The 26824-nt window shown below is 36.7% G+C and overlaps 1 pseudogene across 1 annotated transcript; it reads right to left on the reverse strand.

Annotated features, from left to right (window-relative positions):
* Positions 1–19283: 19283 nt before the first annotated feature.
* Positions 19284–20472, reverse strand: LOC117087423 (annotated as a pseudogene). The gene has a single exon (XR_004438810.1). The product of XR_004438810.1 is annotated as an obg-like ATPase 1 (transcript).
* Between the last annotated feature and the right edge of the window lie 6352 nt (positions 20473–26824).

Genomic DNA, 26824 nt, shown 5'->3' on the forward strand with positions numbered 1-26824 from the left:
CTGTGTTTGGAGCAATGGTTTAAAAAATTCCATCAATTGAATGGAATATGGCCTCAAAGGGCACAGATTTGCCAAATAAAAAACAAATCTAGACTTTGGTAAGGAGAGACTATTTGAATGGAATATTGCCAGGGGTGGAAATGAAGAAGCTATTGCAATAGAGAGGATGTTCTATCTATATTAAGCATCTTTAATTAGGCAGAAAAGGGCTTTTTTTAATAGGAGGAGTAAGCAAGGCTAGAGAGAACCTGGTGTTGGAAGTGGGATAAATTCAAAGAAGGCACGGAAGTGGCAGCGACAGGACAGTAGATCAAAGAATGTTTTACCCTGAACTCGCCTATTCTTCAGAAGGACTGTTAAGGAGTGGGTATATGCTGACTCAGACTAAGGGTGAATCAAAGTTCAGGGGTATGGAGGAAGGAGAAAAGCTTAATTAAAATTTGATCAAATCATATTAATAGGCGTTTTCCTCCAGTTGGTTAGTGAGAAAGACACAGTTAAGCTAATCATTTATGAGGCAAAGAACAGAAATTTTGGAGGGTCTTTGGCCTTATGATAAGTAAACAAGAGAGGTGCCTCTTCATCTTATCTAAGTCATCATATATGACTGTCTTCATTAGAAATCTAAAAAATATCCCAAACAAAGATGTAGAGGAGAAGAATTTCTTTGCAGTAATCTGCTTCCTGGAACACAAAGTATGGAAGGATTTCTTAGCCATTGCTATTTTCCAGGATCACAGGGCTCAGGTGAAGTTCACCATTGTCAGTGCGCACATGTCACAATAAGAGTTTTTTCTCCCTCTTTATTACGTGTAAGGCAACAAAAATTTTATAGACACTTCTGCTACCATGCAGTAGGCGGAATTCTAAGATGGTCCACAAGACTCCCAGCCCTTGGTGTACACACTCAACATAAATGCCTCCCCCTGAGTGTTACAAGAATGGTGAATATGATGGAATATCATATTCACAACTATGGGTTAAAAGATTTTGCAGATGTAATTAAGGCTCATAAGCAGTTGACTTCTCTCTAGCAAAAAGAATGCAGAGGTCTTTCCATCAATTATATTTAGCATAAATCTGCATACTAAGTAGATCCCTCTCCATTTGTCTACTCTATGGAGCTCAGACAGCACAATAGAAATACTCGTTCCACGTTGTAAGAAACTAAATTACAAGTAGAGGTTGAAAACCAAATGAATTCCTTGTTTCACCCAGCAATGAAGGGCCCTACTCTGAGTTGGCACTGGCCCTTTTGTATCATTGAACTGTATTTATTTCAATGTCAAATAAGATTACATTGTCTCTTGAGTCTTTGGTTTTTTGTTTTTTAATGAATGAGACATGTTTTTAATGTTCTTGAGCATGGAATTACCAAACATAAGAAATAATGAGAATTGAGTGTGGCTGGTGGAGTGCAGGTTTTTCAAAACCTTCCTCTCAGGTTATGTGTCTCTAGGCAAATTCTGAACTTCTCAATACCTCCCTTTTCTCATCTACAAACTAGGAATGACAGTACCATCTTCCCATGAGATTATAAAGAATAAATGGCATATTCTATTTCTATGCATATTTATAATGCTTAACTAGCATCCATAGCTGCCAGTTATTATTATACAAAGAAGTATTATAAAGAAGTGATAAAGAATTACAGTTTCATTTTTCTGATTTTAAATTTTCTCCCTTGATTTGAATGTGACCTTAGTTAAAATTTTTAATGTTTTGTTGTTGTTTTTACTGGTGGTGGTATAGACTGTTTTAACTGGTTAGTTTTGGATTTTGTTTTGTTTTACTTTTTTGCTTTCATTATTGTTTTTTAATTTCAGTAGAGGCATAAAGAAAAAGAGTTTAGAGAGTTAAAGGTTTACTTTTAAAATCAATTTACTAATAAAATGCTGTTTTATTCAAGAAAAAAGAGGGCAGCTTTTGTTTAGAGGTAATAATGAAGCAACAAATTTGTTTGTCAGGTTACTGAAGAGATGTATTCTGAGGTAAAAAAAATATAGAACAAATCATATATTAGAACAAAACATACTTGAATGGATTTAAATGCCTTGTCTATTTTATTTTGCTAGAGCAAAGTAGACATAATTGCTCTTATAACTGCAATTTGAATGACTTACGAGTACAAAAGTAAAATAATAAAATTCAGAGAAGTTTTTTCCATAAAGACCAAGTAAGAAAAATATTCACCTTTAATTTCTATTTAGTTTGCTAATAATGCTGCTTTTTTTCCCTAGGATCAGTAGCCTAGAAAAGCCTTTTAAAGTGAATTTTTGGGCTCCAATTTATTTTTCATTAGCTATATTAGCTTTGATGTTCAATTAAAAACTATCTGTCCACTCAATTTTTCAAAGGAACTTAGGAGCAATTGTGTAAATGCTAAATTTTAGAAAAATTTTTGGATTCTCTATTTCAGTATTAAATAACAGCTACCACCAGCTGGCAGCTAAAGCTAAAGCCTAGGAAACCCCTCTAATTGAAAACCATCAATACTGACACTCCTTAAATTAATCAGAGAATTGAAAAAAATCCAAAAGAGAGTGTTCAGATTAAAAATGGTTAGCATAATAGAAGTAATTTGGATATCCAGATGTATGGGGGAGAAAACACAGGAACAAAGAAGAAGGAAGGAAAGAAACAACGAACTAACCTCAGGAATCTTCTTGTTTTAGCCATGCAACCTTTCACCCCTCCTGATGGTAAAACCTCTTTCATGCTGTAACCTGGGAAAGTACCTATAGCATCACATTCTTTATTTGTACCTAGGATCAACCTACAGTAATGTATATTTGTGATTAAAAAAAGGAAGTCCAAGGCTACTTCACAATTGATGGGATTTTTATTGCCTTTGTTGTCACATATTTTTATGCACATATTACAATATATGATTTTCCAGCCACAGAGATCAAATCCAGGCAATCCATTCCAGTACTTTCTTCCTACAGATGGCATATGGGTGTAGACAGGCAGTATAATTTATTGGGGATGGCAAAACCCTGATGACAACTTACAATGCCCAAGTTTATTGTCTATGCAGGCAACTCTAGCTATTATTATGCGATTTCAGAGTATTTTATAATTGAGTTTCTGATTAAAATTCATGTGGGAATGATTCATCATCCTACTGAACCAGATTTCTATTTTTTTTCTTTTATTTTTCTCACTATGGTTCTTCAGTTTCTCTCTACCTATATTTTATTATATTCCCTACTGCTATAAACTAGTGCTCCTAGTTCATTTCTCAGCTGTTCCACTAATTTGATATTTATTCCTATTCAGATTCCCTAATAAAAATGCTAATTATGATCATATCTAATAGTGACTGCTGTGGCACCCTACTAGATCCTTCCTACCTCCAACTGGACCTACTCACATTTATCATCAAGGTTTGATTCATCAGTCAGATTGCAATATTCCCAACTACTCTTCTTTAAGCCTGCTAAACCCAAATTGTGAAATAAATCCAATTTGAAGCATACTCTGTCAATGATTCTGGAAAGCCTCAGATGCAGAGCTATCTTCTTATTTACTAATGTATACTAATGACAAAGAAAAAAGTTGAAGATAAAATAGAATTTAAACTACCTATCCTCACAATTGCTTATCTTATTGTTTCTATGTTATAAACTTTTCTATAATTATCTCTCCTGGTAGTTAAGACTTTGTACATTTACCTATCTTTCATGAAGCTGCAAATAATAATTCTATGCTTCACGGAATTCTTGCCTTTTGTAATCTCCAAAATTGATTTATGAAGTGTGTTAAAACATGGACCTTATCTCCTGACTCTATTTTGGTATTCTTGAGCGTTCTTATTTTTTTCTAAAAATGATTTTGACAAATTTATTCATACTATAAAGTAATTATTTGAAACTATTTTTTGCTTATTGACTTAATGAGCACAGCCCACTCATTTTTTAGAAATCCTCATGTTAACTACATAGTTTTCACTTTATTTGTGAGCAGCTTTTTTCTTTCAAATCTTACTTTAGTCATCCAGAGTTTGTGTTACCACTAAATTTTTTAAGTATGTTCTATTTTGGCATAATATGTAGATCCTGAAAGAATAATTTACTGTACTACAAAAGAAAAATAAGTTATAGAGGAAAATTTTAATGTAATCAGCCTTTAAAACCATTGGATTGTTGAAATCAGAATATCAGTACTTTTATTATGATGTTCAAAATCACTCTACCGTTTTTTCCAAGTATTTTCCTTCCTTCCTTCTCATGACCCAGAGACAAGCAACTCTTTTTATTGCCATAAATACATCAATCAGCTTACTCTGATGTCAGTTTTGGTTCATATAAGCTATAGTCCACATGTGCATCATCTCTATTAATGCAACTCAATCTTTTGAATTGTACTACCATAAAAATTATTTGTTCTTCAGCTCACAGCTACAGATAAAATAGTTTAGAACAATTATGTCACCTGAAGTTTAAAAGCAGGTCTGATTTTTCTACAGACCTTTGCTTCCTTTTACTTAAGTTTTGAGACCATAATTTTCATTCAGTACCTGTTGTTCTTGCTTTGCAAAAATTCTAGTTGCTACAGGTTTATGAAATAACATCAGCCTGTCGATAACACCATCCAAATTTTAGTTACCATGGCATATTAACTGTGAGTAATCACATAAAGTACTTCACTGCTAGCTTTTCATTCCACAAATTACCAGGTGCATCATGATCTGTGACCAATCATGTCACTTTTATCGAAGTTTATTGGTGATTGTTCATTATATAAACATTCAGTTCTGACATAGCAAAGCATATACTTAGGTTGCCTAGTTGTCTCTCAGTTTTAAATCCATGAGACATATTACAAAAGTAGATACTAGAAAGAAAAAAATTGGCCAACAAAAGTGGAAGTGCAACAATGAAATCAAGAGTAATAACACTGGGAGTGAAATTTGAATCAAACTTGAGTGGACTCATCAATAATTGTAGGAATGTTGACAATGTCACCATTAGGAAGGCTCTAGATGTGAAGCCAGGAAACATACTGAAAAATGACATCAACAAAATTGCAAAGTAGGAGTTCTCTGGTTTCTCTTACCCACCAAGAAAATAAAACTAGCAACTATCTAGAGTCAAGATTACCATCCTGAATATCCCAGAACTTTGAAGTAAAGCTGTGATATTCCCTTGGATTAATGGAGCCAAAAAAATAGCAATCAGAGAGTAAGGGAAATAGTTCTCCTTAATCATCACACCCCTTCTCTAAGCACATAGAGTGCCACATGGGGAGAATTCTTCCAGACTGATGGTGGTTTCTACAGCAGAAAGTATAAGTTGGAGGCAGACGTTTGACTTCCTCACCATTCTGTGACACTTTACATGTGGATCGCTCTGGAATCTTGGGAATGTTAGCAGGGCTAGTCGACCAGAAGTCAATTCTAAATGAAGAACAGGAGTGGGGTCCACAGCAACCAACATGTGAACCTTGGTGCTGGCCACAGCAGATGCCGATTTAAACCACTTTCTAGTGCTACAACAGCTGTGGTAATGATAGGCTTGGAGACCAAAACAAACAGTCTGCTCAAAGTTTTTAGTCAGGCCTACTATAGAAAAGTAGTCACAGACAGAGGCAGACTGCAAAGATGAAATAAATGCCCTTTTATTCAAAGTGCAGACATCTATGGACAACTAAAAGTATCAGGAACGATGAGGGAAACATGACCTCACCAAATGAAATGAGATGCCAATGACTGACCCTAAAGAGATGAAGATGTGTAAGATGCCTGACAAATAATTCAAAATAACTATTTCAAGTAAGTTCAGTGAACTTCAAGAAAATATAAATAAAGAATTCAAAAATTTACCAGAGATACCTAATAGAGACTGAAATAATAAAATATCAAAAAGAAATCCTATATCTGAAAAAAATACAATGGACAAAATAAAAAATGTAGCATATTACATGACTAGCCAAACTGAGCAGAAGAAAGATTCAGCGAGCTTAAAAGACAGGCTATTTGAAAACAGACAGAGGAGACAAAAGAAAAAAGAATGAAAAGGAACAAAGATATCTGGTGGGATTTATGGGACAACATCAAAGAGCAAATTTTCCAGTCATTGAGTTCAAGAGAGAGTGGAGAAAGACAAAGGGGATAGAAAGCTTATTTAAGGAAATAATAGCAAAACGTTTCCAAATCTGGAAAGATAAGTATCCAGGTATAGAAAGGTCGAAGACCATCAATCAAATTCAATTCAAATAAAGCTAATCCAAGACATGTTACAATTAAACTGACAAAACTCAAGGACAAAGAAAGCATACTGAAAGCAGCAAGAGAAAAAACAAATAACATGTAGGGGAGTTCCAATATACCTAGCAGCATATGTCTCAGCAGAAATCTTACTGGCCAGGGACAGGCATGGTGACTCATACCTGTAATCCCAGAGCTTTGGGAGGCCAAGGTGGGTGGATCACTTGAGGCCAAGAGTTTGAAATCAGCCTGGCCAACATGACAAAACCCCATCTCTACTAAAAATAAAAATAAAAAGACAGTTGGGTGTGTTGGCACACGCCTGGAATCCCAACTGCTTGGGAGGCTGAGGAGCAAGAGTCACTTGAACCCGGGAGGTGGAGGTTGCAGTGAGCCAAGTTCACACCACTGCACTCCAGCCTGGAGAAGAGCGAGACTCTGTCTCAAATAAAATAATAAAATAAAGAAACCTTACAGGCCTGAAGAGAGTGAGACGACATAGTCAAAGTCTTAGAGGCAAAAAAAAAACTGCCAACAAAGAATTCTGTAAAGCAAAGCTATCCTTCAAAAATGAAAGGGAGACAAAGACTATTCCAGACAAACAAAAGCTGAGGGAGTTCATCACCACCAGACCTATTTGCCTATTTTACAAGAAATGCTAAAGGAAGCTCTGCAAATTGGAAAAAAAAAAAAAAAAAAGAAGAAGAAGAAGCTAATGAGTAACATGAAAATCCTTGTAAATATAAAGATCACTGGTAAAAAGTAAGCACATGGTAAAACTTAGAATACTCTAATATTGTAATTGTGTTATGTAAGCTACCTATCTCTCTAGTATGAAGATTAAAAGATAAAATATTTTAAAATAATAATAGCTAAAATGAATGGTTGAGGAATATAAAATATAAGAAGTTTGTAAATTGTGACATAAAGAATTCAAACTCTGAGAGGGAGTGGAGTTAATTTAAAGTGCAGAGGTTTACTTTTGTGATCAAAGTTAAGTTGTTATCAGTTTAAAACAACCTGTTATGTTTTTGTTTTTGATAAGCATAACAGCAACCACAAAGCAAAAATCTATAATAGATACACTAGAAATAAAAAGCAAGGAATCAAAACATGCTACTAGAGTAAATGACTTAACCACAAAAGAAAATATTAAGGGAGGGAAAAAAAAAAGGATCTACAAAACAACTAGAAAACAGTTAACAAAATGGCAGTGATAGGTCCTTACATATCGAGAATTACGTTAAATGTAAATAGATTAAATTCTTCAATGAAAAAACATAAAGTAGCTGAATAGATTAAACAACAAGACCCAAATGCAGGCATACATTGCTTCACTGCACTTAATATTTTGTACTTTGCAGATACTGTGTTTTTCACAAATTGAAGGTTTGGGGCAACCTGGCATTGAGCAAATATATTGGCGTCATTTTTCCAACAGCATGTGTTCACTTTATATCTCTGTGTCACATTTTAATACTTGCAATATTTCACACTGTATGATTATTCTTATATCTGGTAGGGTGATCTGTGATCAGCGATCTTTGATGTTATTATTGTAAGTGTTTTGGGGCACCATGAACTACACCCATAAAATGGGGCAAACTTAATTGATAAATATTGTGTGTGATCTGACTGTTCCACCAACCAGCCATTTCATCATCTCTCCCTCTTTTCAGACCATCCTATTCCCTGAAACGCAAGATAATCGAAATTAGGCCAATTAAGAACCCTACAATGGCAGCCGTTATGGGTGGAGAACACTATGGAGATTGCTCAAAAAATGAAAAACAGAGGTACTATATGATCCAGCAGTCCCACTACTCAATATATTTGCAGAGAAAATGAAATGAGTATGTTGAAAAGATATCTGTCACAAGATCCTTGGGGTGTCACTTCACTTGCCAGAAAACTTTGTAGCTTGTGGTGCCTTTACCGAAGTTTTGCTCAGGCCCACTGGGTTTGCTCTGCCCACTTGGCCTGGCAGGCTGTCATCGGCTCACACTATTGGCCCAGATCCCATGCCTGCCAAGGGCAGGCCAGGCAAGGAGTGGCAAAGGTGTAGTGCATGAGCGAGCAAGCATGGGGCCTGGCAGCTGTACACAGCAGGCAGCTCCAGTCGCTGGCACAGGTGCTGGCTCCCTGCGAGCCTGTGGCTAGACCAGGCATACTGCAAGTGGCTTCCACTGCTGGCACTGGGGAACGTGGTGGTGCCTGGAAGATTGCAGATGCCAGGAACTGCAGAACCCAAAAGAAAGGGTGTCACAGCCCTGGCTCAGGAAGCTCCTTTGTCTGGGTTCCCAGAAGGGTCACAGTTCTTCTCTCCTTCTCTTTTCTCTCCCACTTGTCACCTGCCAAGTGGCAAGCAAGGGGCATGTTTCAGCTCTGTTTGTGTTACAGCTCTTTCAGTCCCACCATTCAGCAGGTCTCGAGTTCTTGTCCAACTTGCAGGGAGAATGAAGTACACAGATAACTGGAGGGTGAGTGAGGTGAAGAGGTGTTTTATTGAGTGACAGTACAGCTCTCAGGAGCCTTTCCGCATGCAGGTCATCCCGATGTCTGCTCAGCTCTTAGCTGAGAGAAGACCCACAGTGCCTAGCTCCTCCCTGCAGGCAGATAATTGGGTTGTCTGCCAAAGTTTGGCTAACTCTGGGCTTTTTATGAGCTTCAGAGGGCAGGAAGTGGGTGCTTATTGGTCCATAACTGGCCATCGACAGGCCCAGAAAAAGCACGATAAGTTCTCACTCTGGTCCAGGGAACTGGCAGCCTGATCCCCTAGGCTTCAGGCCATCAGTCCTAGGCCTGAAGGTGTGACTTCAACAGGGACCTGTCCCTTTAGGCCCAGGAGCCTGTCTGCCTCCCACTGCCATCAACCTGCCATCCCCAGTGCCCAAGCTGTTCCTAACAAGGGGCACCTGCAGGCCTGTGCTGAGGCACCCTCAACTCCCCCTCTGCCTCCCTCCCATGCTCATCAGAGCCCAGAGTCCAGAGGAGAACAAGGCAGCAGGGGGCTGCTGTGTCATTGAGGAGAGGGGCCAGCTGGGCTTCCTGGGTCGAGTAGGGGCTCAGAAAGCTACTTTGGTCCTGGATGAATATTGAAGATATGTGCTTAAAATATTCCTAACACCAGGATTTGTGCATGTGTTTTCTTCCCCAAGAAAGCTATAAACAGTGAAAATTTTGCTGTAAATTTCCCTGTGTCTTTTCTCTCTCTCTCTCTCCCTTCCTCCTCCCCATAAACTAAAGTAAAAGAAATGTTAACTGCCTGTTTTTCTGTGACCAGCGGACTTTATCTATCATCCCAATTCCAATTCCTTGAAAACATACTTGTAACAAAGTCCTGTAAGATCCTATCTCCTTTGCCATGCTCCTACAGGGTCATAAAGTAGATAAAACCTAAGTTGCAATTCCAGTTTTCCTCAAGATCTAAGACATGTCGCAAATGGTTAATTGCCTTTGTTTCTTGTTCTGGTAACATCTTCCTGCCACAGGTATTTCCCGTATTTCCCGCCTTAAAAAGTTTAAAAGGCAATCATAGAATCTAACTCTGGCTACCCGTTCGGGACCCCTTCCACACTGTGGAAGCTTTGTACTTTCACTCTGCTCAATAAAGCCTACAGCTTTTTCTCTCTATCGGTCTGTGTCTCTTATCACTCGTCACGGTCAGCCGCCACACCAATTCTTTGGCGTGGCTAGGCAAAAACCTTAGGCGTTACATCAGCACTGTCCCAAGTGTATGGACTCTGTCCAGGTTGTGACAGTGCCTGGAGTTGGCTTCAACTTTGCTCCAAAATCACAGAGAGGGCTTGTGAGTCGGGGGAGGATGGGTGGCAGGATCAGGCATTTGAGCCTGTGGGGGACAAGAGCACAGTAATGCCCAGGTCTGCAGCAGCAGCAGCTAGGTGGCTGCACAGGAGAGCAGACGTTTCTGAGCCAGTGGGGGAAGGGAGGCTTCCCAGGCCCCCAAGAGAGCAGGAAAGCCCAGTCTGCAGCAGCTTCTGGGTGGCTACAGCTATGCCCAGAAGGGTGGGGCTCTCGCCCTCACAACTCAGAAGGGGTCGGGCTTCTGCTGGCTCCGTGGAGCACGCAGTCCTGGCTGCACCTTCCCCACTGTAGCTGGTCTCTTCTCAGTGGCCACTGCAGACAGATGCTGCTGCCATTATCTGCACTATCTAAGTTTATTTCAGCCACATTCACAATAGCCAAAATATGAATTCAACCTATGCATCCATCAACAGATGAATGGATGAAGGAAATGTGGTTATATGTGTAATGGAATACTATTCGGTTATAAAAATGAATGAAATCTTGCTATTTGTGACAACCTGACTAAATTTGGAATACATTATACTAAGTGAAATAAACCAGGAACAGAAAGGCAAATATCACATGGTATCACTCATATGTGAAATCTAAAAAAGTTGATCCCATAGAACTAGAAAGTAGAATGGTGTTTATCAGAGGCTAGGGTGGTTGGGGGACATGAGATTAGGGAGAGGTTGGTCAAAGGATAGAATACTTATAGTTAGGAGAAATAAGTTTTAAGAAATCTAATGTCTAGAAGAGTTAACTATAGTTATTGGCAATATATTTTATTCCTGAAAAATGTAAAGAGAGCATTTTTTCACATGCTTTTTGGTCATGTGTATGTCTTCATTTGAAAAGTGGCTGTTCATATCATTTGTCCACTTTTTAATGGGGTTATTTGTTTTTTTGCTTTTAAATTTGTTAAACTCCTTATCATGGATATTAGAATTTTGTCAGATGCACAGCTCTCAGAAATTTCCTCCCACTCTTAGACTGTCTTTTTACTCTGCTAATGGTTTCTTTCACTGTGCAGAAGCTCTTTGGTTTAATTAGGTCCTATATATCAAGTTTTGTTTTTGTTGCAATTGCTTTTGAAATTTTCATCATGAAATCTTTGCCCAGTCTTATGCTCAGACTGATATTTCCTAGGTTATCTTTCAGGTTTTTATAGTTTGGGGTTTTACATTTAAGTCTTTAATCCATCTTGAAATGATTTTTGTGTATGGTGTAAAGAAGAAGTCCAGCTTCAATCTTCTGCATATGGCTAGCTGGTTATCCCAACACCATTTATTGAATAAGGAGTCTTTTCCCTACTGCTTGTTTTTGTCAGCTTTGTCAAAATCAGATGGTCGTAGATGTGTGGCCTTATTTCTGGGCTCTCCATTCTTTTTTTTTTATGAATTATGTGACAAATAATTCCAAATAATTTTATTTAATAAACTGATATCAAAAATTTCTTAGATATGATATCAAAAGCACAGGCAACAAAAGCATAAATAGACAACTTGGGCTATATCAAACTTAAATGTCTCTGCATAGTGAAGAAAACAATCAACAGACTGAAAAGTCAACCTACAGAATTGAGAAAATATTTGCAAACCATATCGGACAAGTGGTAATATCAACAATATATTAAAAAAAATACTCCAGCTACCATATGTTCCAGAAATACCACTAGTAGGTATATATCCAAAAGAACTGAAAAACAAGATCTTGAACACACTTATATTTGTTGCCCCATCATTCACAATAGCCAAGACATGGAAGCAACACAAATGTCCATGGATGTGATGGTGGATAAAGAAATTTGGTATATACTTGCAATAGAATAGTCTCTAGCCTTTCTTTTTTTTTTTTTTAAAGGCGATCCTGAAATATGCTACATGCTCTCCATTTTTTTCCATTGCTCTATGTGACTGTTTTTGTACCAGTACCATAACGTTTTGGATACTGTAGCCTTGTAGTATAGTTTGAAGTCAGATAATGTGCTGCCTCCAGCTTCATTCTTTTTGCTTGGGATAGATGGTCTTGGCTATTTGGGCTCTTTTTTGGTTCCATGTGAATTTTAAAATAGTTTTTCCTAATTCTGTAAAGAATGTAATTGTTAGTTTGATAGGAATAGCATTGAGTCTATAAATTGCTTTGGGCAGCATGGCCATTTTAACAATATTGATTTTTTTCCTTTCCATGAGCATGTAATGTTTTTCCACTTGTTTGTGTCATCTCACTTATTTGAGCAATGTTTTGTAATTCTCATTGTAGATATCTTTCACTTCCCTGGTTGGCTCTATTCCTAGCTATTTTATTCATTTTGTAGCTATTATGAATGAGATTGTGTTTTGGATTTGGCTCTCAGCTTGGATGTTGTTGGTGTATAGGAATGCTACTGATTTTTCTACATTGACTTTGTATACTGAAACTTTGCTGAAGATGTTTATCAGATAAAGGAACTTTTGGACTGAGACTATGGGGTTTTCTAAGTATAGAAGCACATCCTCTGTAAACAGGGATAGTTTGATTTCCTTCCTTCTAATTTGGATGGTTTTTATTTCCTTCTCTTGCGAGAATGCTCTGGCCAGGACTTTTAGTACTATGTTGAATATGAGTGTTGAAAGAGGGCATAGCTGTCTTGTTCCAACATCATTAATAATTAGAGAAATACAAATGAAAACCACAATGATACACCATCTCACATCAGTCAGACTGGCGATTATTAAAAAGTCAAAAAATAAGAGATATTGGCAAAGTTGCAGAGAAAATGGAACACTTATACATTTTGGAAATGTAAATTAGTGCAGCCATTGTGGAAAGCAGTTTGGCAATTTCTGAAAGAATGTAAAAACAGAAATACCGTCCGGGCACAGTGGCTCACACCTGTAATCCCAGCACTTTGGGAGGCCAAGGTGGGTGGATCACGAGGTCAGGAGATCAAGACCATCCTAGCCAACATGGTGAAACCTGGTTCTACTAAAAATACAATAAATTAGCCTGGTGTGGTGGCGGGCACCTGTAGTCCTAGCTACTTGGGAGGTTGAGGCAGGAGAATGGCGTGAACCTGGGAGGCGGAGCTTGCAGTGAGCCGAGATCAAGTCACTGCACTCCAGCCTGGGCAACAGAGTGAGACTCTGTCTCAAAAAGAAAAACAAAAAAACAGAAATAACATTTGACCCAGCAATCTCATTATTGGGTATATACACAAACGATTATAAAACGTTCTACCATAAAGACACATGCATGTGTATGTTTATCACAGCACTATTTACAATAATAAAGACATGGAATCAACCTAAATGACCATAAACAGTAGACTGGATAAAGAAAATGTGGTACATATACACAATGGAATACTATGCAGCCATAAAAAAGAATGAGATCATGTCATTTGCTGCAACATGAATGGAACTAGAGGCCATTATCCTAAGTAAACTAACACAGGGACAGAAAACCAAATACCACATATTCTCACTTGTAAGTGGAAGCTAAATATAGAGTACATATGGACACAAATAACATACTGGGGCCTACTTGTGTGTGGGAGGAGGGCGAGGATCAAAAAACTACCTATCAGGTACTATGCTTGTAACCTGAGTGATGAAATAATCTGTACACAAAACCCCCACAACACGCAATTTACCTATATAACAACCTGTATATGTATCCCAAAACCTAAAATAAAAGTTAAAGAAAAAGAAAAATGTAAACAGAGTTTAAATGTTAAGTGTTCTCATCACAAAATAATATCTATGTGAGGTAATGCACTTATTAATTAGCTAGATTTAATCATTCCACAATGCATGTGTACTTCAGAACATCTTGTATATCATAAAAACATGTAATTATCTGTCGGTTTAAAAAATTTAAAAAGAGAACATAGTGAAGGTGAAGCTATGGACATACATGAGAAAAGTGATGAAAAGGATGATGTCTCAGAGGAAGTCATGCTGTCAAGTACTTCTTATTAAAGGAAATCTTGGTGACATTTCCAACATTAAAAGAGCAAAGGATAAAGAGTTGAAAGCTGATCCAAATAAATCTAAGGAAAGAAATATGACAATTGGCTCAGGCATAGAAAGTTTTTCACTTTATAAGTTATATAATGAGAATAAATCAAGCAGCACAGTTCAAACTACCCTTGATGAGCTTTTTACAAAGAAATCAAACATGTTAATTATTAATGTTCCCAATATTATAGATTGTGTACTAAGTAAATATTAATGTTATTATTTTTAAAGAATTTCCCTATAAACTCAAGACCAACAGTAAGAGTGTTTCTAATGCCTTGACAACAATTTCTAATGGTCACAGAACATTATACAATTTCCCATTTATTGTTAAGATTCCTTTGTGTGGTTTCAGCATGCATGGCCATTTAATGCTCCCGTACTATTGTGCAAAGCAAGAACTACCTGTAATAACATTTTGTTTAACTTTAGAAAATCAATAGCTAAAAGTTACCTGGGATTATCCACTAGAGGTTTATTTCCGAACTATGCAGAGAGGAAAGAGGTTTACTTAGGCATTATGCTTTGATTTCACTGTCCCTGTGGATATTTAATTTTAATATTTCAGCACAAAATAACAAATTCTCAGCTTAATTTCCCACATTTTCCACCAGAATCTTCATCTAAGTACTATGCATGTTCTGATTTTCTTCCTTCCTGTGCAGAACTCAAGTAGTTTACACTTCTGGTAACAAAGTTGTATATTGTTCTCACATGAATGCAGATGTCTACATCACCCAGGAAACCAGAGATGTGATTCTAAAAGGAGCTCTGGAGGGCTTAAAATTGACTGAGTTCCATTGGATGCTGGTGCTGAATTGTGCCAAGAGAGCTCTATGTACACACTTTTGAGCCCAATCACGGCTGTGGAAAGACTGGCACAGCTTTGGCCAATTTGAAGGGGTGAAAAAAGCTCAGAGGGAATTGATAGAATCTTTTTCTCAAATTTGCAGATTGTCTAAATTAAACTTGCCACTCAAAGTATGAACACAGTTTGTCTCTTGTTTATTCAGAGACTTACAATGACCCAAAAGAGCAAGTGATTGCCAAACGGACAGAGTGACTAGAACAGAACAAGAAGTCCCCGTTTTACAATACATTTTATTCCAAAAAATTGTTATTTGGAACTCCAAATGCATTTTCTTCTATATTCAGTGTTATACCTCATGGACAGACCAGCCACAGAACACTATTTAACCCAAGGTGAAGCTTAACTGTAGTGCTAATCATTATGTGGCAGTAACCCTTCATTTTTTCTAAAGATTATTTATTCAACAAGCTCAAAACAGAAAATATAGCCAGAAAAGTCTATCGAAACTATCTTTAACTTTTATTATTTTGATTAAGAAACCCAGATAAACAATAAAATGTATGACTTGTAATTCCACCACCCATACGTAACTGTGTTTAACATTTTGATGCATATTATCTGAGACTTGTTTCTATACAAACATATATATGTATGAATATGTATAATGTTATTTTTTAACAAAACTGATTATACTAGGCATATTATTTTAAAATGTTTTTATTCACTTATATCACAGATATCATGGCAAAAAACATTTATCTATATGTCTTTTTTTTTTTTTTTTTTTTTTGAGGCGGAGTCTCGCTCTGTCGCCCGGACTGGAGTGCAGTGGCCAGATCTCAGCTCACTGCAAGCTCCGCCTCCCGGGTTTACGCCATTCTCCTGCCTCAGCCTCCCGAGCAGCTGGGACTACAGGCGCCCGCCACTTCGCCCAGCTAGTTTTTGTATTTTTAGTAGAGACGGGGTTTCACCGTGTTAGCCAGGATAGTCTCGATCTCCTGACCTCGTGATCCGCCCGTCTCGGCCTCCCAAAGTGCTGGGATTACAGGCTTGAGCCACCGCGCCCGGCCTATATTGTCATTGTTAATGGCTTTACTTGTTATATAAGTAAATCACAACTTGTAAATCAATCAACCTGTATTTTGAATATTGTTATGGTGAGAAGGTGACCCCCACAAATTCATATGTTAAAATTGTAACTTCCAAAGTGATGGTATTAAAAAGTAGAGCCTTTTGGAAGGTGATTAGGTTATGAGGGTCGATTCCTCATAATTGTGATTGGTACCCTTATAAAAGAGGCCTCAGAAAGCAGTCCTTCTTCTTCCACCATGGATACAGCAAGAGGCACTATCTACCAGAAAGCCTGATCTCACTAGGCAGTGAATCTGCCCCTGCCTTGACCTTCGATTTCCCAGTCTTCAGACTGTGAGAAAACAGTTTCTCTTGTCTATAAGCTACCCAGTTGATAACACTGTCTTTTGTTACAGCAGTCTAAATAGACTAAGAAAGGCATTTAGATCGTTTCCTTCTTTTCGTATTATAAGTACACATATGCATACATTATCAAGTATCTATCTTCACACATTTGTTTATTTTGTATACATCCCTAAAACTGAAATACTAAGTCAAAGAGAATGCCATATTAAATGATTTTTATGTAAATCTTCCCTAAAAATGCCTTTTAGAAAAATTGAACTATATTATATGTTAGCCCAGGTTCCCGCATCACTGTCAACTTATTATTTCAACTTTATAAACTTCCTAATCCGATAGTCATGTAATGGCATATCATTTGTTTTCAGTTGCATCCTTTACTGCTGTTGAAACTGAATATTTACCATGTTTCTCAACCATTTGTATTTCTTAATTTGCAAGTATTTAAGTCCTGTCCTTTGCCCATTTTTATGTCAGAATTTCTACAATTTTCTAAATTGATATCTTTATATTAAAACCAGTAACATATATGTGCTGCAAATACTTTTCCTGGTTCATAATTTGTATTTTAATTTTTAAAAGTATTGCTTTTATAATAAAATTATTTATTTTGTGAAAACTTTCACTTTTTTTTTTTTGAAACGGAGTCTCGCTGGCTCTGTTGCCCAGGTTGGAGCGCAGTGGCACGATCTCGGCTCACTGCAAGCTCCGCCTCCCGGGTTGACGCCATTCTCCTGCCTCAGCCTCTCCAGTAGCTGGGACTACAGGCACGCGCCACCATGACTGGCTAATTTTTTGTATTTTCAGTAGAGATGGGGTTTCACCGTGTTAGCCAGGATGGTCTCGATCTCCTGACCTCGTGATCCGCCCACCTTGGCCTCCCAAGGTGCTGGGATTACAGGCATCAGCCACCACGCCTGGCCCACTCTTTTTTTAAAAAATAGTTTCTACATTTGGGCCATGTTGAGAATGGTCTCCTCCACCTCAAGAAAATATAAATATTACCTACATTTTTGTGTGTTTTTTTATGGTTTTACTTTAAATATTTTATAATATTATATGTTTATACATCAAAATTATGTTTTAACATTTAAATCTTATGTCCTGGTACAAGATGTCAGGTAGAAGTCTATTGTTATTTTTCTTTTCAAATAATTAAACAGTTATTTCTATATTATTTATTAATAACATACAATTAAGTTTTGATTTTAGATATTGTATATTTTTAGCTCGAGAATTTCTATTTGGTTCCTTTGTGGACTTTCTATATCTCCCCTGAAGTTCCCCAATTTCTTCCCATTACTTTCATCTTTTTTAGTAGGTTTGTTAACAAATTGATCATAACTATTTTAAAGTCCTTGTCAGCTAATTTCATCATCTGATTGATCTGTCATTCTGTTTCTATCAATCATATTTTTCTCTTGGCTATGAGTAACACTTCTGTTTCTTCAGATGTCTAGAAATCTTTTATTGTATTAGATAACACACTGCAGAGTTGTTAAAGCCACTGTTATTTTGAGGTTAGCTATTTTGGGTTTTGTTTGGTTTTGCTTTTCTGGTAAATACAACTGCACCAGGTATTAATACAATATGTTTATTTGGGTTTGTTTCTGCACTATTTCATCCTATTGATCTATTTGCCCATTGAGCTTCCAGTACAAAATTTTCCTATCTTTCTGACAAGTATGAAGTTTTGTTCTAGCAGACAAATTAGTGGAGGATCACATTACTGATAAGAAGATGTAGTGTCAGGCTGTTAAAACAAACCCATTTCCATTTTGCCCTTATACCTAAGATGTGATTCTTATTTCTAATCCATGGCCCTCTGGGTTCAGTGAACAGTCTGAGGTGTTTTCCAAATATCATTAAGTTGGTGGGAATCAAAGTCCTCAACTCCTTCTTTCCAATATGCAGGTAGCTACCAAGATCTTTGTGCAGCTTTTTTTTTTTTTTTTTTTTTTTTTTTTGCTTTCAAGCAGCTGTTGCTCGCCTGGGTTCCTTGGAGACTTGCTCCAAACATGTGCAGTTCTAAGTCAGACAAGGCTTTGAAAAGAGTTTGTACACAGAATTTGGAGCTCTTCCTTACTTCTCTCTTCTTTCTGGGATTTCCTACCCATGACCATACCTAGCAGTAAAAAGGCAAATGAAGATCTTTATTCCAGGTGGCATGTATTCTGTTAACTGGTGGTCACCTTTAAATTTCAATTATATTTTAACATATATTTCTCTATCAAGGTAAAAAATAAACATTTATTGACATCCACATGTAAAGAGAAAGATTAATATACTTTTAACTCCTTCTTTATCCCATCTCCAAGTTTTTGTAAAATAATATCTTTTTTAAAATCTAGAATGTAATTTTCTTTATTTTCTTTTTGGATATTACATATCTTCTAATTTAATATGTTATATTTTTAATACTTAAATGAAGATACATTAACATTTGTTCACATTTTTCTCATTTCTAATTTTAAATTTTTTTACCTGAATTCTTTATTTTTAATTTGGAAAATAGAAAACTCCAAGAGCTATTTTATTTTTTGCGTATTCGTTTTAGTCTTTGTGTATTGATACTTTTAGATTTCCCCTCTTTCTTTTTTTTTCGGTTTTGTCAAATGTTTTATTGAGTGTAGACATCTGGAGTACTGTAAAACATGCATTATCTGTAGATTCAAAAAGGAGCAAGCCACATTGGCCTCACTGTCAAATGTGTCAGGCTTGGCATACATGATGGAGATTAATGAAGTATCATGAGAGTAATATGGTTCGTGAAAAGCTTCTACAATTTGGAGTAGGGTCTTAATCACGTGAAAAGCAAAGCTGTTCACATTTAGTGAACTTGCATTTCATTGGGGGTGGGGGGGGACACATTATTTTAATTTTAAAACAAATAAAAATAATTTATTTGTTGAAGATTCCTATCTCCCCAACTTTGTCCCATCGGTTTTCAGAAATTTTAATTTTAAAAAACTCAGATGATTTTTGGAGGTTGTATGTTTATCTGAGCAATAACTAAATTTTATTTCTTCTTCGGTTGTTGAGGTGTGTTAAATTTGAAGAAATAATATCTCCATCTTCAACAATATAATTTCTGCCTGTTGTCTGTACTTTCCAGCAGCCTTGACTGCATTTTCAGAACCTTCCCCTTTAAAATCTTCGTATTTCATTACTTCAGCCATAATGAATCCCTTTTCAAAATCTGTGTGAATCTTTCCTGCAGCCTGAGGAGTCTTAGTCCCTTTCCTGATAGTCCATGCACACGCTTCATCTGGGCCTGCAGTGAAAAAGTATTCTAGTTGGAGTGCTGCAAACCCAGCCTTAATAATCTTTGGCAAAGCACTTTGTGTCATGTTCGCTTCCAGATACTTCTGTCTCTCCTCAGCATTCACTTCTTGCAATTTGAGTTCCAAGGCCCCACTAAAAGGAATGACCAAGGCACCTGGGTCATACTTGTCCACTCACTCTTTAATTTTTATCAACCATTTATTTTTCTGTCGAATGTAGTCTTTTTCAGAAAGATTAACCAAATAGACCATTGGTTTTGAAGTCAAAAATAAGTGTTTATTGAACACTTCAATCTCTTTGTCATTCCAATCATGATAGAAGCGAACAGGTTTCTTTTGATCTATAACCCAAGATTTTACTTTGCACGTTATATCATATTCAGGTTTTAGTTTTTTATCTCCTCCTCACACAGCCACCTTTTCTAGTTTATCTATAATGGGCCCAATCATTTCCTCATCTTTAAGCTGAAGCTCTTCATGTATTATTTCTATATCTCAAATAGGATCTACACTTCCTTCAACATACGTGATATCATCATCTTCAAAAGCACGTGTTAGATGAAAGATGCCATCCCAGGCACTAATATGAGATAAAAAAGCATTCCCCAGGCCCTGCCCATTGTGAGCTCCTTTCACAAGGTCAGCAATATCCACTACATTTAGAAAGGCAGGAATTTTGCTTGCTGGTTTGTGGTATTGGCAAAGAAAGTCAAACCTTTCATCTGGCACAGGTACTCTGCTCTCATTAGGATCAATACTGCAGAATGGGAAGTTTTCTACTGAAGCCTGACTATTGGTTAATACATTGAAGAAAGTAGATTTCCCAACATTTGGCAATCCAACAATACCAATTTTCAGTGAGGTTCCAAATCTTCCAATGATTGGGGGTGGTTTAATTCCATCACCTCCCTTTTTAAGGGGCATCGGATTTCCCCTCTTTCTACCTCTCATTCCCACATCAACCAGTAGATACCTTTATAGTCTAGATTTATAGAAGTTTTAATACTCTGCTTAGGGACACTAACAGATGATAAGATTAGCCAGCGACTCTATAGTTTGGGACATCAGTCATATGGACTGCTTTATTTCTAAAAATGCTTTCCTCTGTCTGGCACAATGACAAGGAAACTTCTCTTCTCTTCCTTCTCTGCAGATCCCTGATGGACAGAGTCCTTGCCCGTGTTCTGCACGTCAGTTAGTGTCTCCTGCTGTACATTTGGGAAATACTGTTCCACAGGCTTAGCTCCCATTTGGTTTTCTTTGACATGGTAATCCAGTAGCAACTCAATTTAGCTTAATTGGCCACTCTTAATTCTTTAGATGTCATATTGTCCAGTGTAATGACTGGCAGAGGCAATTCTTTCGTCTTTGGTTAAACTCCAGTTACTGATTTAGAAAAGTGTTTCTCCAAAGGTATATTATTCTTTTATTGTGTGTGTGTGTAAGTGTGTGTAATTTCTACTTTTATTTTAGATTCAAGGGGTAAATGTATATACCCAGAGGAAAATAATTCCTTCTACCAAAAGACACCTGCACTCATTGCAGAACTACACACAATAGCAAAGACATGGAATCAGTAAGTGCCAATCAAGAGTGAATTGGATACATACCAGCAAATGCGGTACATGTACACCATGAAATATTCACATCCATAAAAGAGAACAGAATCATGTCATTTGCTGAAACATAGATACAACTGGAGGCCATTATCCTAAGCAAATTAATGCAAGAGCAGAAAACCAAATACCTCATGCTCTCACTTATAAGTGGGAGCTAAACATGGGGTATACATGGACATAAAGATGGCAACAATAGATACTGGGGACCACTAGATGGGGGAGAGAAGGTGAGAGCAAGAGCTGAAAAACTACCTATTGGGTACTATGCTCACTACCTGGGTAATGAGATCATTCCTACCTCAAACCCATTTCTAATATTTAATTAACCTTCATCTTTATGTAACATTTTCAGGAGAGGTAAGCAGATAAAACTCTTTTTGAGCTTTTGCTTGTGTGCAAATGCCTATAGGTTGCTCCTGCAATGAACAATGGTTCGTCAGGAAACATAATTTCTTCTGCCGTAACTCTGTTGACATTTCTTCTTTATCTTCTAGCATTTGGTTTTATAAAAGTATGACAACGACTCATAGTCTTTTATGAGAACCTCTGACTGGATGCTAGAATAATTTCCCCCTTTTGTTCTGAAATTTGATTTACTAAAATATATCTCTTTTTATTTCAGTTTTTGGTACTTTATGGGTCGTTTAATTATGAAGACCAAGTCTTTTTTAAACTCCTGGAAATAATCTTTTGTGATTTTTTTAACTTTTGAATTTTCTTTTCAGGTTCTCAGCTTTTATTTCCATTTGTGGAAGTGTTTCCCAAAGTTTCTATATCATTAAAAACATTTAATGTTTATATTTTGAAAAATAAATAGGCCTAAATTCAATCCCAGACATGCTGAAGTTGTGTCTCTGGGGAGAGACCAAGGACGCAGAATTTTAAACAAGTTTGTGGGCGGTTATTACACTTATACATTTGGGAAACAGTTTTATGTATTTTTTATTCTGCCTAGATTTGATTTTCTGGCTCTATTCCCCATGTTGTATAAGCCCCATTCCTTGTAATAAGTCCTGTTTTTCTTTCTTTGCGTTCTCTGATCATTTCTTGAACTGCTCTTCCAATTCACTGATCCAGTTTTCTGTGATATCTAATCTGATGTTGAATGACTCTATTGTTTTTTTCACATTCAGTAATCATGGGCCACCTGAAATAAATTTTTCCTAATTTCTAATTCCTCTGATTATATAAATGCCAGGTCCCGTTGAATCTTGTTGAGTTTTTTTTTTAAGAAAAACTTTGTCATTTTTCCTGAAGATATCAGATCCACAGGAGCCATGTCTGACTTGCCTTCTTCCTTTGAATCAATGAATAATGTCACATATACAGTGATTTTACTATAGTTATAAACCATTAGAGAAATTAACTTTTCAGCCAGACATGGTGGTTCATATAATTTTTCAATGCTGTAATTCCAGCGTTTTGAGAGGCCAAGGCAGGAGGATCCCTTGAAGCCAGAAGTTCAAAGCCATTGTGGGCAAAATAGAAAGACCCCTCTCCACAAAACGTTTTTTGTAATTAGCTGGGTGTGATGGTGTGCACATATGGTCCCATCTGCTAAGGAGGCTGAGATGGGAGGATGACTTGAGCCAATGAATTAAAGGCTGTAGTGAGCTATGATTGCACCTTTGCATGCCAGCCTGGACAACAGAGCAAGACTCAGTCTCCAAAAAAAAAAAAAAGAAAAAAGAAAAAAGAACAGAGAGAGAAAAGAAGTAAACTTTTCAACTGTTGGAGCTATGTTCATGTCTTTATTTAGACAAAATGGGGAAAAGGAAATCTTGGTGTTTCTAGAGTTTTTGCCTGAGTAGTATAAAAGGAACTTCAACTAAATAGCAAAGACTAGCTATGAAGAAAATCTTTTAATTTTTTTAGTATTTGTTTAGTATCTCTAAGCTTTCTGGGTCTGCAGCCCTCCTTTTCAATGAGGGTCCACTCCAAGTGTAACCAAGTAGTGTGATTGCTCTTACTAGTTGTTTTATGAATAATTATGCTTTCTATCAATATTTAACTTTAACCATGTGAAAGTATATAGATATACACTATGTAACAGGATCTTGAGAATATAGTAGTAAAATAAAATAAGTCCATTTTCATGGCTTCATGAAGCCTACAGTCTAGTGAGAAAAATAGATATTAAACTAATAACTACCTAATTATGATTGTGATTATCACAATAATAAAAAATTACATTACACATTAAAAGCATTTTAAATTGTATTTTACTCTGTCTAGGGGAAGAAAAAAGGTTTTTCTAGGAATGTGACACTCAAGTTGAGACCTGAAAGATCTAAAAGAGTATTTGGTGTGAAAGGATCATGTGTATTTGATCACACAAATGAAATATTGTAACCAAAGGGGAAAATGAATCAAGAGATGACAAGAGAGGCAGACAGGCTCTTGTCAGTCATGCTAAAAATCTTCACATTTTTCCAAGAGCCCTGAGAAGCTAGAGGAAAATTTTAGAAACAATGACCCAATCAGTCTGGGGTTTGCTGTTACTTTCTGAAATCCTGACAGAGTGAAGTATGACTCCTACTCCCTTGCTGAGCACCCATGACTCCCTCTTACTTCCAGGCATGGCCATTCTCAGAGAGGTGAGATGTTGAGATTACTACGAGAGATGACATTTACTTATGCCCAGGCAGGTTCTTCCCTAGACATGTATTTTATTGTGGGCTGGTTTCCTCACTCTGGCCCTCTCTTCACAGTATCTTGAAGACATGTGTCTTATTTTCAGCAAGCTTTCCTGTTTTGCAGCTCCTATCATACTTTCTTCAATGACTTTTAAATATTTCTTTCATTATTTCAATGACAATTGGTTGAGGGGGATGGTCATTAAACATACAGTACTTAAATCATCTTGAGATGAAATGATTTTTTCACAGACAATATATAATTTTTTTATTTTTGTATTTTTATTTATTTATTTATTTATTTATTTATTGAGATGGAGTCTGGCTCTGTAGCCCAGGCTGGAGTGCAGTGGCGTGATCTCGGCTCACTGCAAGTTCCACTTCCCAGGTTCACTCCATTCTCCTCTCCAGTAGCTGGGACTACAGGCGCCCGCCACTACGTCCGGCTAATTTTTTGTATTTTTAGTAGAGATGGGGTTTCACCGTGTTAGCCAGGAAGGTCTCAATCTCCTGACCTTGTGATCCACTCGCCTTGGCCTCCCAAAGTGCTGGGATTACAGACATGAGCCACCGCGCCCAGCCAACAATGTATAATTTTTAAGTGTGATACTCTGGGTGTCTGGTAGTCATCTGCATGCTCATTCCACTACAGACTGACTGGCAGTAGCAAATCTGAAAGGAATACAGAATTTACCTTACAAATTGGAAACAACTCAAATGTTCATGAATGAGGAAAATTATGCTACACTCACACAATGGAATACTATGCAACTCTTTAAAAGGAAGGTCTCCAAATACTGACATGGGAAGATCTCCAAGATCAGATTCAGTGAAAAGTTCAAGATTCAGGTCAGCGTAAATAAGCAGATGAGAAAGTAGACATCCATATTAGGATTTCATTGCATTTCCATAAAGAACACGGAAAGGATACATACACACACACACACACACACACACACACATACAGAAAAAAATGGTTACTCATAGGAGATGAAAAGAAACAAGTAGGAGCAAACTTCCCAATGTAAACTTCTTTATATTCTGATGATTTTTGAAATGTTATTTATTCAAAAAATGAATAAATTTTAAAAATCATACATATTTAAATAAATGAAGTAGAAGTACTAAGGGAAGCTACAGGAAACCTACATTTTTAAAAAAAACATTAAACATATTATCTTTAGCAGTGGAACTGGCTGGCCATTCAATTCTGGTGTGTTTAAGATTTCTAACTGAAAATCACCTTTTAAATAAGAGTTTCTAACAATTCCTTTAGGATTTTACTGTAATGTGTTAGCTCTTTATTAAAGTAACTATGCAGTACCTGCATCACATCAGGTTTCAGAAAAGCAACAAGGTTAGGCAAAGGAAAATCAGAGAACTTGATCAATACACTGCAAACTAACAACTATACCAATTTCTGACTTCGTGCGTCCTAATGAAAGGCCTTATATATATATAATATTATATATACTATATATTGTATATATAATATATTGTATAATATATAGTATAATATATATGACATATGATATATGATATATAATATATAAGTATACATTATATAATATATTATATAATGTATACTTTTATATACATCATATATGTTTTATACATTTTATATGTATATATACATTATATATACAATTATATATATGTTTTATTATCACTTATGCCAACTTTCACACATCATGATGCAATTTCCAAATAGACATGTACACTCTTAAAAACAACCTTGTCCAGATAGCAGTGTAATTCAGAGACATAAAGTCCTATCTTGGTTCCAAACTATATAAATTAAAGGAATATTGATCTTCAAATACTAGTACAGTAAATAAGTGAGGCTTTAGCCAGCACTGCCGCAGGCATTGTTATAAGTTTTGTCTTCATAACGGTCTCCCAAGCAAGCACTTAAATGGTGAAGCCCATTTGCCTTATAGAAATCAACTTCATCAACTTATTGACAGATTTCTTTAAGCACAGATCTCTTTCTTGAGCCTGATTACTTGTCCTGGCATAGTGATGACAGAGTGCACCATATTATAGAAACACTCATTTAAAGTAGCTATAAACACCCGCCTACAAGATGGATACAGGTGCAAAAATGGTACTATTTTCTAACTGCTTCTTTTTTTCTGTTATGCACACTAACCTGCAGGCAAAAGCAGAGTATTCCTTTAAGAAATGGCAGAACATGAATTCACTAGTATTAATTGCCTTATACGAACAACACCAAGGCATTTTTAATTGACAAACAAGTTGAAAATAGTCTTCATTGTATAAAAGACTCTTGCACAGATGGTATTTTAAAAAAAAAAGGAACATGACATTGGAATTCTGCAAAAGTAGCTATGGCCCATCCTTGTAGAAATATTTGCAGATTTACGCAGTCATTATTTTCTTTTTTTTTTTTTTTTTTTTTTTTTTTTGAGACGGAGTCTTGCTCTGTCGCCCAGGCTGGAGTACAGTGGCTGGATCTCAGCTCACTGCAAGCTCCGCCTCCCGGGTTTACGCCATTCTCCTGCCTCAGCCTCCCGAGTAGCTGGGACTACAGGCGCACGCCACCTCGCCCGGCTAGTTATTATTTTCATAATGTGATTTCAATGAATACAAGATGAATTACTTCATATTATTTAGCATAAAGAAAAAAATAGTTATTTTGATGATGGAAACTTTCTCAAGATGATCTTTGCAATGAACGAAATGTTTGTGTCTCCCCAAAATGCGTATGTTGAAATCTTAATCCCCAAAGCGATGGTATTAAGTGATGGGGTCTCTGAGAGGCGATTAGGGAATGAGAGTGAAGCCCTCATAAATGGGATTAATGTCTTTATAAAAGGAACCCCAGAGACTTCTCTGGCCCTCTTTCTGCCATGTGAGGACACAGTGAGAAGTCTGCAGTATGTAACCTAAAAGATGGCACTCATCAGAACCTACTATGTTGCCACCTTAATCTCAGACTTCCAGCCTCCAAAACTGTGAGAAATAAATTTTGGTTATTTATAAGCCACCCAGTTTATA

The sequence above is a fragment of the Trachypithecus francoisi genome, unplaced genomic scaffold (genome assembly GCF_009764315.1).
Source record: "Trachypithecus francoisi isolate TF-2019V2 unplaced genomic scaffold, Tfra_2.0 Lachesis_group10, whole genome shotgun sequence".
Taxonomy (NCBI): Eukaryota; Metazoa; Chordata; class Mammalia; order Primates; family Cercopithecidae; genus Trachypithecus; species Trachypithecus francoisi.